This window comes from Myotis lucifugus, unplaced genomic scaffold (genome assembly GCF_000147115.1).
Source record: "Myotis lucifugus unplaced genomic scaffold, Myoluc2.0 scaffold_54, whole genome shotgun sequence".
NCBI classification, from domain to species: Eukaryota; Metazoa; Chordata; class Mammalia; order Chiroptera; family Vespertilionidae; genus Myotis; species Myotis lucifugus.
The window spans coordinates 6,130,711-6,144,997 of NW_005871102.1; the positions used below are offsets into that span (position 1 = coordinate 6,130,711).

A 14,287-nucleotide genomic window follows, 5' to 3' on the forward strand; every position below is an offset into this window, starting at 1 on the left:
ACACAGCGACTGCTGAGATTCTCAGTGATGCTGGGTCCTCCCCACCGGTGCATACCCTACTGCCTTGCCGACTGGGGCGACCTCTGGTCCCTCCTGAGAATTTGCTCAGCTAGTGGGTGTTCTGGTCTTACTAGTATACGGCAGAGCTAAACCAGCATACCCACTTCTCTGAGCTTGCTTCCTCCACCAGTGGCTACAGCAGTTCGTGCATTTTTACTGCACCGCGTGTAGCTCATTGCTTTCGCCAATCTTCTAAGAGCTATCCCAGCCACAATTTAGAGTCACCTCCTAGGCCAGAGGTGGGGGAATGTCCTGCCCACGGGCCGTATCATTTGGTCTAGATCTGCCAAGGCAACTGTAGACAGGATTCAAAATTCAATAAATCTAGGAGCTTTTCTCATAGCAACATAATTTTTAAGTTAACAATTTTGTATGGCTTGAGAATGATGTCATAAATATCCAAATGGCCCTTGGCAGAAAAAAAGGCTCCCCACCCCTGTCCTAGGCATTGCTAGGGTATTAACTTACGCTGTGGTGGGGTGCTCCCACATCCACAAACTTTCCTATAACCAACTGTATATTCAATCCCCTCTTAGTCAAACACTTTCAGGGTCCTTCTTAGACACACTCTCCAGTTTCTGCCAATAAATTCTCTCTAGGTCCCAAGGCTCCTTGGCTGATGTGATGCTAGTCTGGTGGCCAGGAGGGAAAATGGAAGCATATTCTGAAAAGAACCGCACAGTTTTGTGAGGTCTTCACTGACGTCTCTTTATAGGCTTCCAGCAACTTGGGGTAGGAGGCTCCACCTTCAAACAATGAGAAAGAGGACACCTCTTCAGGATAGGGGGTTCCGGGGAAAGCGCAAAGTGCAGGACGCAGAAAATATCTGTATCAGGAGCCTCAGGGTGACACTCTGCCCAAAAAGGCCCCAACTCCGGCTTAAGAGACTTGCCTCGGCTCAGAACTCAGCCTTCTCAGAGCTCTGCACGATTGCAATTAAGGCTTGTGCCCGAGCTTCAGCTGTTTCTGCTCCCACCTCATCCCAGAGGCAGGAGTGAAGGCCTCTGCCTCTCACACTTTGCTTTCAATTTTTGACCCATAAATCCCGAGTCTGTGATTTTCTCTCTTCAACTACCCACCCAATTCCAGAGACCTTATCGTTATCATTTTCCCACACCTCTCAAAGGCTGAGACATTGCACCCAATAGCACATTGCCCGCACATCTGAATCTCCACCCGCCCCCCCACCCCCCACCCCACAGTGTGTAGCAAAGCAGGGAGGATCAACTCTTCACCTACCTTCAGCTGTGGGGTCCTCTCTGCCATCCAGCCAGCAAGCCAGCCAACTCCAGAGTCGCGTCCTCAGGCTTCCTAAGGCCGTGTCTGAGGCCAGCTGTCTCAGGTTGGGTTCCAGAGCAGCTACAACGAAGATGAAAAAGAAATTCTTATAAGTGATAGAAGAAGTGCCCCCAGGATACGAGGAGGGAAAGACGCAGAGTGGGACAGGAGTAGAGGCTTAAATGCGAGTGTGGTACCTGCTGAAGACCAGGGTCCGCTTGATCCCACAAGGGGGCTGCAGCAGCATCACACAACTAAGCCCAACTTGAGGCCTTTTGTACCAAGAAAATCTGTTGCCATTGGCTGAGATTGAGGGCTGGGAGGCGTTGCCTCCTGGGCAAGGAGACTTCTGTTTGGCTGAGGACTGTAGGCAGCTGTGAATTGTTATCAGTCACCTGGAACAGCAGCCAGGGCCGGGCTCACTGCCTGTAAAGAGGATCCAGGTGGGGCACTGAGAGAGTCCACTAAGCCAGTGGTTCTCAACCTTCTGGCCCTTTAAATACAGTTCCTCATGTTGTGACCCAACCATAAAATTATTTTCGTTGCTACTTCATAACTGTAATGTTGCTACTGTTATGAATCGTAATGTAAATATCTGATATGCAGGATGGTCTTAGGCGACCCCTGTGAAAGGGTCGTTCGACCGCCAAAGGGGCCGCGACCCACAGGTTGAGAACCGCTGCAGTAAGCTAACATGACTGAGTGCATCCCATGGGCTCCGTTCTTGTTCAGTGGCTGTCACTTTGAACTTCACAGCAACTCCAGGGAGGAGGTACTAACCTTGTCTCCATTTTACAGACAAGGAAAAGTATGCTTGAGAGTTTAAATGACTTTCTTATGGTTATACAATGAGGGTCTGCGCTTTCAGGTGCCATAAACTTGTAGATAAAAAGGAATTATTTCAGCTTATGTATTTGTAAGATGGTTGTACATAGAACCTACTTATGTTCATATCTTTGGAAACTTAAAGTAGAGATTCTGGAATTAGCCAGCTAGATTCAAATTCTAAGTTTTAAGTGCTTTGCAATAAAATTGTCTCTTGAATATAATTGTGAATCTCATTCCCTAAATATTCTTGATCTCATATGTTGATTTTGTGTGTGTGTGTGTGTATCAACTCTGTTACTCATAATATTCAATTAGTTGAAATACCACATTTCCCAACTCCTTTGAATAATAGGTATTAAAAATTACTAAGAATTAAAGTTCTCCATTCAGTAATGGAAAAGCCAGAAAAACAGTCTAGATGTGAGATTAATAATAATTTATTCAGCTTTTGGCTGTGTGTTAAGCACTTTATATCCATTTTTCCATTATGAAGCAAGTACTAGCATCATATCCCAGAATATAAATAAGAAAACTGAGACTTTCGGGAGGTTTATTAACTTGTTCCAAATCACAGAACTAGAAAGGGATGGGTCTGTGAATTGAACCCAAACCACTACAGACATCAAAACTGCTACAGATGTTAACAGGAAAATGACACAGTGTAGATTCATATATCTGGAGACAATTAGTGATGAAGCTCTCGGTCTGGGTAAAGGAAAATTTCCACTTTCTCACCTCTTTTTCACATGAGCCAAATCTGAAAGCTGTGAAGGGGATGGAAATTTTCAAAAAACACTCCTTCACCCAGCACATCACTGAGTAAGGGAACATTTCTGAGACAAGAAAGAGGAATCATTAATAACAACCTGCTAAAATAAAAGGCATTTTTCTAGAGGCAGTGCCCGGAGCTGACAGAGGATTGAGTGGTTCTGACTCCACAGCTTGAGTGAAATCATCAAATCAGGTTTTCTGGCCTAGAAGAGAATGAGGTCTTATCTATTACCATGGAAACCACGCCTGTCTCTTGCCCTGGGTGGTGGCCTCTGCAGAATGCTACTGAGGTTTTCTTTGCTACCTCTCCCTCCTCACAACCTCCCACCCGCAATGAATAAATCACTTGCTGAATCCCTCTATGTTCCGTTTTCTGGGTCACTCAAATCACGTGGAGTGTTTAGGAAGAGTTAGGTGACCATCTATATGAGTGTCCTATATTAAGTTGAGGATTGAAGAAGATGACTTCCAAGATTCTTCTGTTTTGTAGAATCTATAAACTAAAGACGATCAAAATGAGTTAGTTAAGTGGCCCTTTGTCAACATTTTTAAACCCAAGTACTTTATTTTTTTTTTTTTTTTTTTTTATTTATTTTTTTTTTTTTATTTTTTTTTTTTTTTTTTTCGCTTAAAGTATTACAAAGGGTATTACATAAGTGTCCTTTTTTTTTTCCCCCCCGCCCTTGACACACCCCTACCCTCCCTTACCCCCCAGTGTCTTATGTCCATTAGTTATGCTTATATGCATGCATACAAGTCCTTCGGTTGATCTCTTACTCCCCTCCCTCCTGCCCCCCAACTCTCTCTGGCCTTCCCACTGCAGTTTGGCAATCAGTTTGAGGCAGCTCTGCCTCTGTATCTATTATTGTTCAAAAGTTTGTAATGGTCTTTATTATCCATGAATGAGTGAGATCATGTGGTATTTTTCCTTCATTGACTGGCTTGTTTCACTTAGCATAATGGGTCGTAGCAGCACAATTCACCATAGCTAAGATCTGGAAACAGCCTAAGTGCCCATCAGTAGATGAATGGATTAGAAAACTGTGGTACATCTACACGATGGAATACTATGCTGCTGTTAAAAAGAAGGAACTCCTACCATTTGCAACATCATGGATGGAACTGGAAACCCAAGTACTTTAAATCAGACTTTCATCGATCCAGCCCACTGTTTCCATATCTAGTGTATCAGACTGGGTATCAGCGTATTCCTTAGTCAGTAAGCTTGCTCTGGATTTATGAGCTCTAATAAAGTTGGAGTCACATCAATCTGTTTATCTTATTCGTCAGTTGACAACCTATCAAATCTATCAAATGCATATTCCAGGCATTGGTCCCAACATGGGACAAGAACTTCAAAAGTGCTCACAATATCAGGTACTTTTGGGAATTAGAGAAATCAGCATATCACTAACAAGAAAACCTGCGTATATGATTGCAAAGGTCTACCGTATTCTTAAGTTCTGTCTTGGGCCATATTCATCCATAATCTGTTCTTTATTCAGCCACATCTTTTCTCTCTAACAAGGCACTGTAAAGAGTTTGTAGAAGGACATTGTTACCCTTGTTGACATCATCTTAGGACAGCCCAACCTGTACATCAGCACACCCTTCTCTTTCCAGTAATACATGGCCTCAAAAAAGTGTGTCACAAGGTCTATGCTAAGAAAACTAAGCTTCTTTAAAAATTGGACTTCCAGAAAAGTTCAGTGTGTCTGCACTATATTTCTAATTCATGCTGCCCTGAAGTTGAATTTGTGATTATTCCCTGGTTGTATTTATTATGCTCAGGAGATTGGGTGATTTATTATTAAACCTCTTAGAGGTAATTATGCTTATTGCACCAATCTTCTCCGAAGGAAGCTTGGGAATTGTCTTTCTCGTCCTTAATTAGGAAATAATAAAATGCAATTCTGAGAACATGGAAATTGTTTTCCTTTGCTCAATAAAGACTGGCCCACCGAGTTGATTAAACAAAACTTTCTCTTGATGCCAGATTAAAAAGAAAATTTTAACTTTGCTGTTAGAATGTAAAAGGATATTCTGTTAATAGCAGATCAACTTCACTCTTAACTTCTGGTTCCTTATTTTACATGTTTAGGGAAAGAAAAGGTTTTTCTCCCTCTGTTGAAAACATACTTTTTAAAAAACAAAATAGCCGTGAGAGTTACAAATGTTCTATTAGTTTGCTAAGGCTTCCATAGTCAGATCACAAGCTGGGTGGCTTAAACAACAGACCTTTATTTCCTCACAGTTCTGGAGGCTGGAAGTCTGAGATCAAGGTGTCTGCAGGGTTGGTCCTTCTGAGGGACCTGAAGGGGAATCTGCTCGAGGTCTCTCTCCTTGGCCTGTCCATGGTCATCTTCCCCTTATACCCGTCTGACTCTGTGTCCAAATTTCTCCTTTTCAATAGAACACCAGTCATATTGGACTAGGACCCATCCTAGTGACTTCCTGTTAACTTGATTCATTCTGTAAAGGCTCCATCTTCAACTAAGATCACATTCTGAGGGACTGGAGGTTAGGATGCCCACACTATCTCTTTCAGGGGAACACAATGTAACCCATAACAAATGTCATCAAGGGAAATGTCCTACAGTGGGAGTTACTTGTCCAGCAATGCTTTTGATTGATTAAAAGGAGGTGGAGTTATCTTTACAACTAATTTTCCTTCTTTGTTTCCTGCCCCCACCCACATGTTAAGTGGAGAAGATAACATGGTCTCAAAATATGTAAAGTAAAAAATGGTCAAAACAAGAGAGAAATAGGTCCAGAATCACAGTGGGAGCTTTTATATACACCTCTTTTAGTAATTTGTAGAACAAGCAGACAAAAACTTGAATGAGAATAAAATACCAGGAAAGAATAATCAAGAAACTTGATCTAATGGACAAATATAGAACACTCTACCTAAGTACTTCAGAAAATACTTTCATAAAACATCTAAAGAAACTGATTATAAACTGGACCACAAAACAAGTCTCATCAAAGTTCAAATGAATGAAATGATATAGACTAGATAGAATATACTATTGATCCTAATACAGTTAAGGTAACCAGAAAATTCTCATCTATTTGGAAATTTAGCACATAATATAATAACCCATGGTCAAAGAAGAAATCATAACAGAATTATAAAATATTTTGAATTGAACAATATGAAAATATTCCATATTAAGATTTATAATTTAGCTCTAAAAACCCTTAGAAGGAAATGTATAGCCATAAAGACATATTAGTAGAAAAGAAGAAATACTGAAAATAAACAAGCATTCTGTCCACCTAGAGAAGTTAGAAAAGGACTAAAAATAAGTACAAGAAAAGCTAAAGAAATGAAATAAAGATAGGAGCAGAAATTAATGAGATAGAAAACACATATACAGTAGAGAATCAACAAAAGGCAGAAAAAATTTAAGAACTAATAAAATTGGCAAGCCTCTGGTGAGACTTTCTAAGAAAAGAAAAAGAGAAAACAAAGGTCCATAATAAGGACTGAAAAAAGAGACAACGCTACAGATCCTGTACACATTAAAAATATATCAACTAAGCAACTTCTTCAAACAAAAATTCTTCCTGTCTTATTCTCCCCCCACCCCAGCTTAGCGAGACTGCCAAAATTACTATTGAAATAAGTGGATTATCGAATAGGCTCTAGGTGTTTTGTTTTGTTTTGTTTTTCTGGCAGCAATAATATAGGAACCATCTTCTAATTATTAATGCAAATGAGAGCCACAGGAAGTTCCTACAATTACATTTTGGGGGTAATCCTCAAGTCTCCTTAAAAATCAGTTCTTTTTGCTCAATAAAATGTAATTAATTCTCCCAACAAACTGTAAAATAGACCAATTTTAAGCTTTACCATCTTTCTCTCTAGTAGAGGTGGAATAGGTATAAGGTTTTTAAAAACATATGTCATTTAGGAAGCCAAATGTAAGTGAATTCTAAAGGAATTAGTCCCCCCAAAAAGTTCTTTCATTATATGGGCATCCCTTGAAATATTGAACTAAGGGAGCTATTAGCAAGAGTTGGGTAATTTCATAGAGAAGTTGCAATGGGCTTTAACATACATAACTCAGAAATATGCAACTTTTGTGTTGTTAAATTACTTTCTAAGCTCTTAGAGAATTTTTAGTTTTATTCTTGCATAAATCAGGATGCTAATCAATGACTTACCACTGCAGAATATTTGGGCTCAAGAAGACATGCTCCTTACCAGACAGACATTTCCATAAAATTAAGAACACATATTATGAAAATAAAGAAAATAAGAAACACGAGTTTTCTGTTGACAAATATTTCTTTTGGAAACTCTGATTTAAGGTTGCTTTGGTGTGGCCATACATTGAAACATATGGAAAGTTGTAGGAACTGTCAGGTGCTTTATGTATGAGAATTGTAATCCATCAGAGAAATACAAACTTCAGAAAAAACATACAGAAAAGTTTAAAGAATAACAGCAAAATCTGTGTATCTGCCACACAGAATAAACCAACATTAACATTTAGGAATATTTTCTTCAGATCCCTTATTGAATGGAGGGGTAAAGAAATGACTCCACAAGTTAATTTTCAACTTTGTATATTCCCTTCTCTGGTACTCATTTCCTCTATCCCTCCCCAGAGGTGACAAGATCATGACTTTGTTGTCTAGTCAGTGCTTTTGTTTTCTGACAGATTTAAATATCCAAAGACAATACACAGTGTTTAGTAGTATCTTTATTGTCCTGAAACTTGCTTTTTTACCAACATTTTCTAACCTATCCATGTAGATACTTCATTTATTATAACTGCTACTTAGTATCCCATCATGTGAAAAAAACACAATTTATTTATATTTTTCCCATTGAGGGGTATTCAGAACATTACCAAATTTTTTTTCTATTATAAATCATGCTGCAGTTAATATTCTTACATATATTATATATGTCTCCTCACGCACGTTGAATTTCTCCTGCTCTTGTTCATCAGGCTGCCCTATCAATAAAAAATGTAATTGCCTATCTCCAATATTTCTATGTATCTTTATAAATTATGAAAATGTCCTATTATACTAATACATAATGTTTCACATAAAATGTAATATTTTTCTTAAAAGATAAAATAAATAAATACAAAGTTCTATTATTTTCTTCCTACATCCCATTTTAATTGCTGGGTTATAGGATATAGACATGGTCATCTATAATTATATTATTATATTATAACATATTATAATAATTATGTATTATATTATATTATATTATATTATATTATATTATATTTACTTATGTCATATTCTATTTTATTAATATTATCATATATCATTATTCTATGTTATTGTATTCCTCTTCCCAAAACTGTACTAATTTACCTTCCTTCTAGCAGAGAATAAAAATTTCCATTTCCCTACAACCTTACTATATGAAAGATGTTTTAAACATTTTTTGGAAAAAAACTTCAAACCAGCAGAAAAAATGCTAGAAGGCTACAATGAGGTCCCGTGTAAACTTCGCCTAAATTCACCAATTGTTAACACTTCGCTACACTTGCTTTTTTTTTCTCTCTCTCTCTCCTCCCTCCCCTCTTTTCCTTCATATGTATTTATATTTTTTCACATATTTTTCCCCTGAATCATTTGAAAGTAATTTGCAGCCAGTATGAGCCATTGATCATAAGTATTCCCACATGTAACTCCCAAGAACAAAAATCTTTTCTTATGCAGCCAAGGTATAATTATCAAATTCCGGAAACTAAACATAGATATAGAAAATTTCACCAATTTTCCCAATTAAGCTCTTTCTAGCAATGTTTTTCCTGACCCAGGACTCACGTTGCATGTAGTTGTCATCATGTATCTTCAGTCACTTTTAATCTAGAACAGTTCCTTAGACTTCCTTTCTTTTTCATGACATTGACCTAAGCGTACAGGTCAGTTATTTTGTTTCCTGTCCCTAATTTAGATTTGCCTGGTGGCTTACACAGGATTAGATTGGGTTATGCATTCTTGGCAGGAATACCATGTGACTGATGTAGTGTTCTTCTCAGTGAATCCCATCAAGTGGTTCTCAGATTTTTAAAGTTTTGTCAATCTAGCGGCGGTTCTCAACGTATGGGTCGCGACCCCTTTGGCGGTCAAACGACCCTTTCACAGGGGTCGCCTAAGACCATCCTGCATATCAGATATTTACATTACTATTCATAACAGTAGCAACATTACAGTTATGAAGTAGCAACGAAAATAATTTTATGGTTGTGTCACAACATGAGGAACTGTATTTAAAGGGCCAGAAGGTTGAGAACCACTGAATGGTAGCTGGTTACCCTGACACCTTATTGACTGTTTTTCTAAGGAATGAGTGATTAATAGCTGCCAACCCAAACTTTCCATTATGGCTGGATTCCCCCATGGCCATGGAGGGGCTACAGGGGTGTAGGGGCTACAGGGGTGTAGGTGGCAGTGCCATGGGCGTAGCTTGTTCGCAGAGGAAGGTTCCAAGCAGTGAGCAGAGCTCCTGGCTCCCTGTCCTCCTGGGCCCCTCCTCCAGGCCTGGCCAGGGTACAAGGGACCTTTTCTTTCCAAGGCCCCCACCACGCACACCATTCCTCACAACCGTCTAGCTCGGCTGCCTGAACACAGAGGGAATTCACAGGTGATGAGGAGAGGTGTTTGAGGTTTCCATAAAAATGCACCTCCCTATTCCCTTTCCAAATGCTGCACTGAGCATAACTGGGCAGGCCTCTCTCCAGAACGTTCTCCCTTCAGGGCCTTGGAGTGCAGGATCACTCCCTGTGGGCTCCGCTGGCCGGTGACCCGAGGACTGGCCCTGCCCATTCCTTGGAAAGGCCATGGAAACCTTGGACAAATCAAATCGAGGGGTGGGGGTGGAGGATGGAGATACAAACAAAATGTAAGTGGCTAAAACATATAATGGCATACTTTGCACCGTTTTATGCCCCTACATTTTGAAAATAACAAGGAGACAGGTTATTCCTGTATGTAAAACAAATAAAAATAAAAGGAAAGTATCAACAATCGGCTAGTGGCTGGGCCACCTGCCTCAGTGGACTCCAGTCCTCATCTGATTGTGATGGGCATCCCAGGGTGATGGGGTGCCAGAAGCCAATTCCAGCATGACAGCAGGGCTGCATCTGGGAATGGCTAAAGGCATTTCCCCAAACCTGAATAGGATACATTAAATTGATTGTTTGCTGCCAGGCAGCTCAGGGCATCTTAATCTACATGTTATTGCCTCCTACTGGCCAAACACCTGAACAGCCGTAGGCTAATTCTCCCCAATCTGACAATGGACTCTGTATAGGAAACCCTGACCCTCTGAAGTGTATATCTCTGCCTCGCCTCAGGACAATTTGTGTTAATAAAAAGCATGGGGTCCTGAGATGAGATCTTAGTTTCCTTTAAACTAGGCTCCTCTGACCCCCAAATGCCTTTCAAAATTATATTTCATCTCTGGACTATTTAATCTACACACAGACCCTTCTCCAGATTTCCTGAACCCTTCTTGATGCCAGAATAAGAACCCCGGCAATGGGGCAAGTGGGGTCAGGGCAGAGCTGTGATGGCTCCAGGTGGGTTGCTCTGGAGATGGGGACCGGAGGGTCCAGCTTCAGCCTTCAGCCTTCAGCCACGTGTGTTCATCTGGGAGGAACCGGGGAGGGGAGGAGGGAGAGATGGCAGAGGCTCTCTGCCCACAGCACAGTCTTTCTTTCCCAGGAAAAATGGGGTGGGGTGACTGTTCAGGCAGAAGAACAGTAACTGCAAGGTCCCTGCGTTGAGATCCTGCCTGGCATGTCCGAGGGGCAGCAAAGAAGCTGGTGTAGCTGAGGAAGGACAGCAGGACAGGATGGAGAGAAGCAGCAGGGGGCCCGTTGGGTGGGGCCTTGACGATTATGTTAGGAATGGCCTGCATGTGGAATGCATTGGGAACTCTTCAGAGGCTTTGGGGTAAAAAGGAGGCATTGATTAATTCATTTGACAAGTATTTACTATGTGCTGATTCCTGTCTTAGACTTGAGGGTTTTATCAGTGAACAGACACAAATTCCGCCACAAGAAGCCTATAGCACGAACGATCTATTTGATAAAAGAAGAAAGGTCCCAAATAATGACCTCAGTTTGCACCTTAAGAAACTAGAAAAGAGGATCGAAGTAAATCCAAAGTAAGTACACTAAAGGAAATGTTAAACTTAGAACAGAAATGAATAAAATATACATAAGTTAATAATATATAATAGAAATATATATAATGTGTTTATAAAAATAAAGAAAATATAGTAGGAAAAAAACCCCAATGAACCAAAAGCTGATTGTTTGAGACCAATAAAATTGGTAATCCTCTCATCAGACTGATTAGAGAGAGAGGGAGAGAGAGAGAGAGAACGAGAGAACACCATTAATAAAACCAGGAATGGGAGATACAACATTTCTACAGTTTTTATAGATACTAAAAGAATATAAACAACCTTATCTCAATAAACTTGACAACTTAGAATAGAAAAATTCCTTGAAAGAAACATACTAGCAAAGCTTACTCAGGAAGCAATAATGTTAATAGCTCTATATCTATTACAGAAATTGAATTTGTAGTTAAAACCAGCACACAAACAAAGCTCCAGGTCCAGAGGGCCTGGTCTTTGTATTCCCTCTTCACCTGTCACCAGACGCAGGGAGCCCGGGAGGGTGTGACCTGGGCCAGGCAGGTATTGTCAGTGATACATTATATAAGAACATCACTGAAGGGATGTTGTGAGATGACACGTGCAAACTGCAACCATCACAGGTCGTCAGCTGCCTTCAGAGCAGGGACCAGCCGATTCTTAGCCAGGTGCCCAGTGCCTGGCCACAACGTAGATACAGCCTACTGAACAAATGGCCTGATGCCAAAATGTCCTATTTTCTCTAGGAACAAATGAGGTCAAATTGCAGGTGCCTTGTCTGCATTCTACCCAGCATGTACATCAGAACACACCTAAATTTCTCCCTTCTCTGTCTTTTTCTCTCTCTGAGTCACTATTGTGCCTCCACTCACGTAGACGGAAAATCTAGACTTGCTCAAGTCTGCACATCATATTAGTTGCTGACTCCCGCATCCTATTCCTTCCCTGTTCTCAATTTCCATTAGACGGGGATTCATCAGATGCAAAAACCTCTAACTCATTCCCTCAAATAGATTCATTTGTTCATTTAATAAATAGCGACTGTTCAGCAATCATTTGCTGTCTATCGAATATATGCAGTTTCCCACCTTCTCAGCAGATGGCAGGGTTTTCTTCCCTGGCCCCCTGTGGGTAGTGGGGACCATGGGATTACTTCTGGCCAATGAGATGGGAGTGTCTTTCAGATAGAGCATGTATTGGCCTCTCTGAGACTCCAAGCTCCCTCTGCCCTCTCACAGGGCGACACCATCCAGTGACCTGGATTCCTGAACCACCATGAGGAGCAGAGCCTCTGTGCAGACCCGCAGAGAGCGTGGAGTATGGGAGAGGAGTCAACTTTTAATTTTAAGTCTCCCACCTCCAAAATAAACATAATTAGTAAGCAAATGATAGAATCTGTTCTATGTCACATTTATTCGCAAAGACAATGCAGCATTGTTCGCAGTGGCCAGGACATGGACATAACTGAGTATCCTTGGATAGATGATTAGGTAAATATGTGGTTACATATACACAACGGAATACTCCTCGGCCATAAGATAAGATGAAATACTGCCATTTGCGACAACATGGATGGACCTGGAGAATATCATGCTAAGTGAAATAAGTCAGACAGAAAAAGTTAAGTACCATATGATCTCACTCATATGTAGGATATAAAACTGAAAGCAACAAATGAACAAATAAGAAAAACAAACAAAAACTTGTAGACACAGACAGCAGTATGGTGGTTACCAGAGGACGGGGTGGGCGAGGGTAGTGAAGGGTAAAGGGGGTCAAATATATGGTGAAGGAAGATGATTTGACTTTGGGTGGTAGGCACACACTGCAATCTGAAGATCAGGTATCATAGACATGTATACTTGAAACCTATATAGTAGCCAGTGTCACTCAATAAATTTAATACAAATAAAAATAAATAAAAGAATCTGTTAGATGTTAAGAAATGCTATGGGAAAAAACACAGGGCAGTGTTGAGGGGCTTGAGTGTGGCGGTGGTGTTGCAGTTTGAATCATCTGGGTGAGTTAGATCTCATTCAGAGGATTTTTATGTGAACGCTTGAAGGAGGCAAGAAAGTGTGATGTGCAGATTATCTGGGTGAAGCCAGGAGAGGGAAACCCAGTGCAAAGCTCGGGGTGCAGCGTGCCTGCAATGTGGGGGACAAGGAGGCCTGGTGGGTGGATAGAGTGAGCTGGGGAGAGAGGGAGGAGGAAGAGGCCATAGCCAGATCATCTGGGGTCTTGCAGGCCATTTTAAGAAGCGGGGCTCTTACTGTGAGTAATGTCTTAGCCAGGTCAGTCTGGCTGCTGTTTTAAGAAAGCTGGTGGGAGCCGTGGTAGAATCAGAAGGATGCATTGGAGCCTTTGTAGTGATCTGGGTGAGAGATGAGGGTGGTTTTGGACCAGAATGGCTGCAAATGATGAGCAATGGCCAACTTATGAGTATATTTTGAAGTGAGAGCTAACATAATTTGGTTACAGATTGGATGCAGAAGTGATAAAAGAGTCAGGGACAACTCCAAGATTTTGGGCCCAAGCATCTGGAAGGATGGAGTTGGCCTTGACTGAACGGGGAAGACTGTGGGAAACAGATTTGAGAGGGGAGAAGGTCAGGGGTTTAGGTTGGGATAATGTTACCAAGTGGAAACACCAAGGAGACGATTGGAGATTGACACCGGGTTGGATATAAGCATCTGGATTTCAAGGTGGAGGTCTTGATAGGATATAAAATTTTAAAGTTATCAATGTATGAATTGCATTTGAAGCCGCATGATTATATGTCACCAGGAGAGTGCACATGGTGAAGAGGCTAATAAGCAGGGGAGATGAGAGGGCTCAACAAAAGAAGAGAACAAAGAGAGAGATCTGAAGGAAATCAGAAGGTGTGACATTCTGGAGATCAAGGGAAGACACAGTTCAAGGAGAAGGAAGTGATCCATTCTGTGAAAAGCTGCCGAGAGCTCATGCTCAGTGAGGATGGAGGAATGACCATATGATTTAGCCGCATGGCTGTACACTTGCAATCTGAGGAGGGCAATTCCAATCAATCAAACATTGACTAGACCTGACTGGGCTCAAAAGCCCATGCAAGGCTTTGGCAGGGTCAGGCTCAGTCCTGCAAGTCTTGGGGCGCTATCTGCCAAGGTGCTGGTGTTCCAATACAGCCGTACACAGCGCTGGGGGCCAGGGACACAGAGG

The 14,287-nt window shown here is 41.2% G+C and overlaps 1 long non-coding RNA gene across 1 annotated transcript in view; it reads right to left on the reverse strand.

Annotated features, from left to right (window-relative positions):
• Positions 1-1,299: 1,299 nt before the first annotated feature.
• LOC111826095 overlaps positions 1,300-14,287 on the reverse strand; it is a 31,650-nt gene continuing 18,662 nt past the window's right edge. The window contains exon 3 of the long non-coding RNA XR_002829345.1: positions 1,300-1,419. This is a non-coding gene — a long non-coding RNA (uncharacterized LOC111826095). The remainder of the gene's footprint in view (positions 1,420-14,287) is intronic.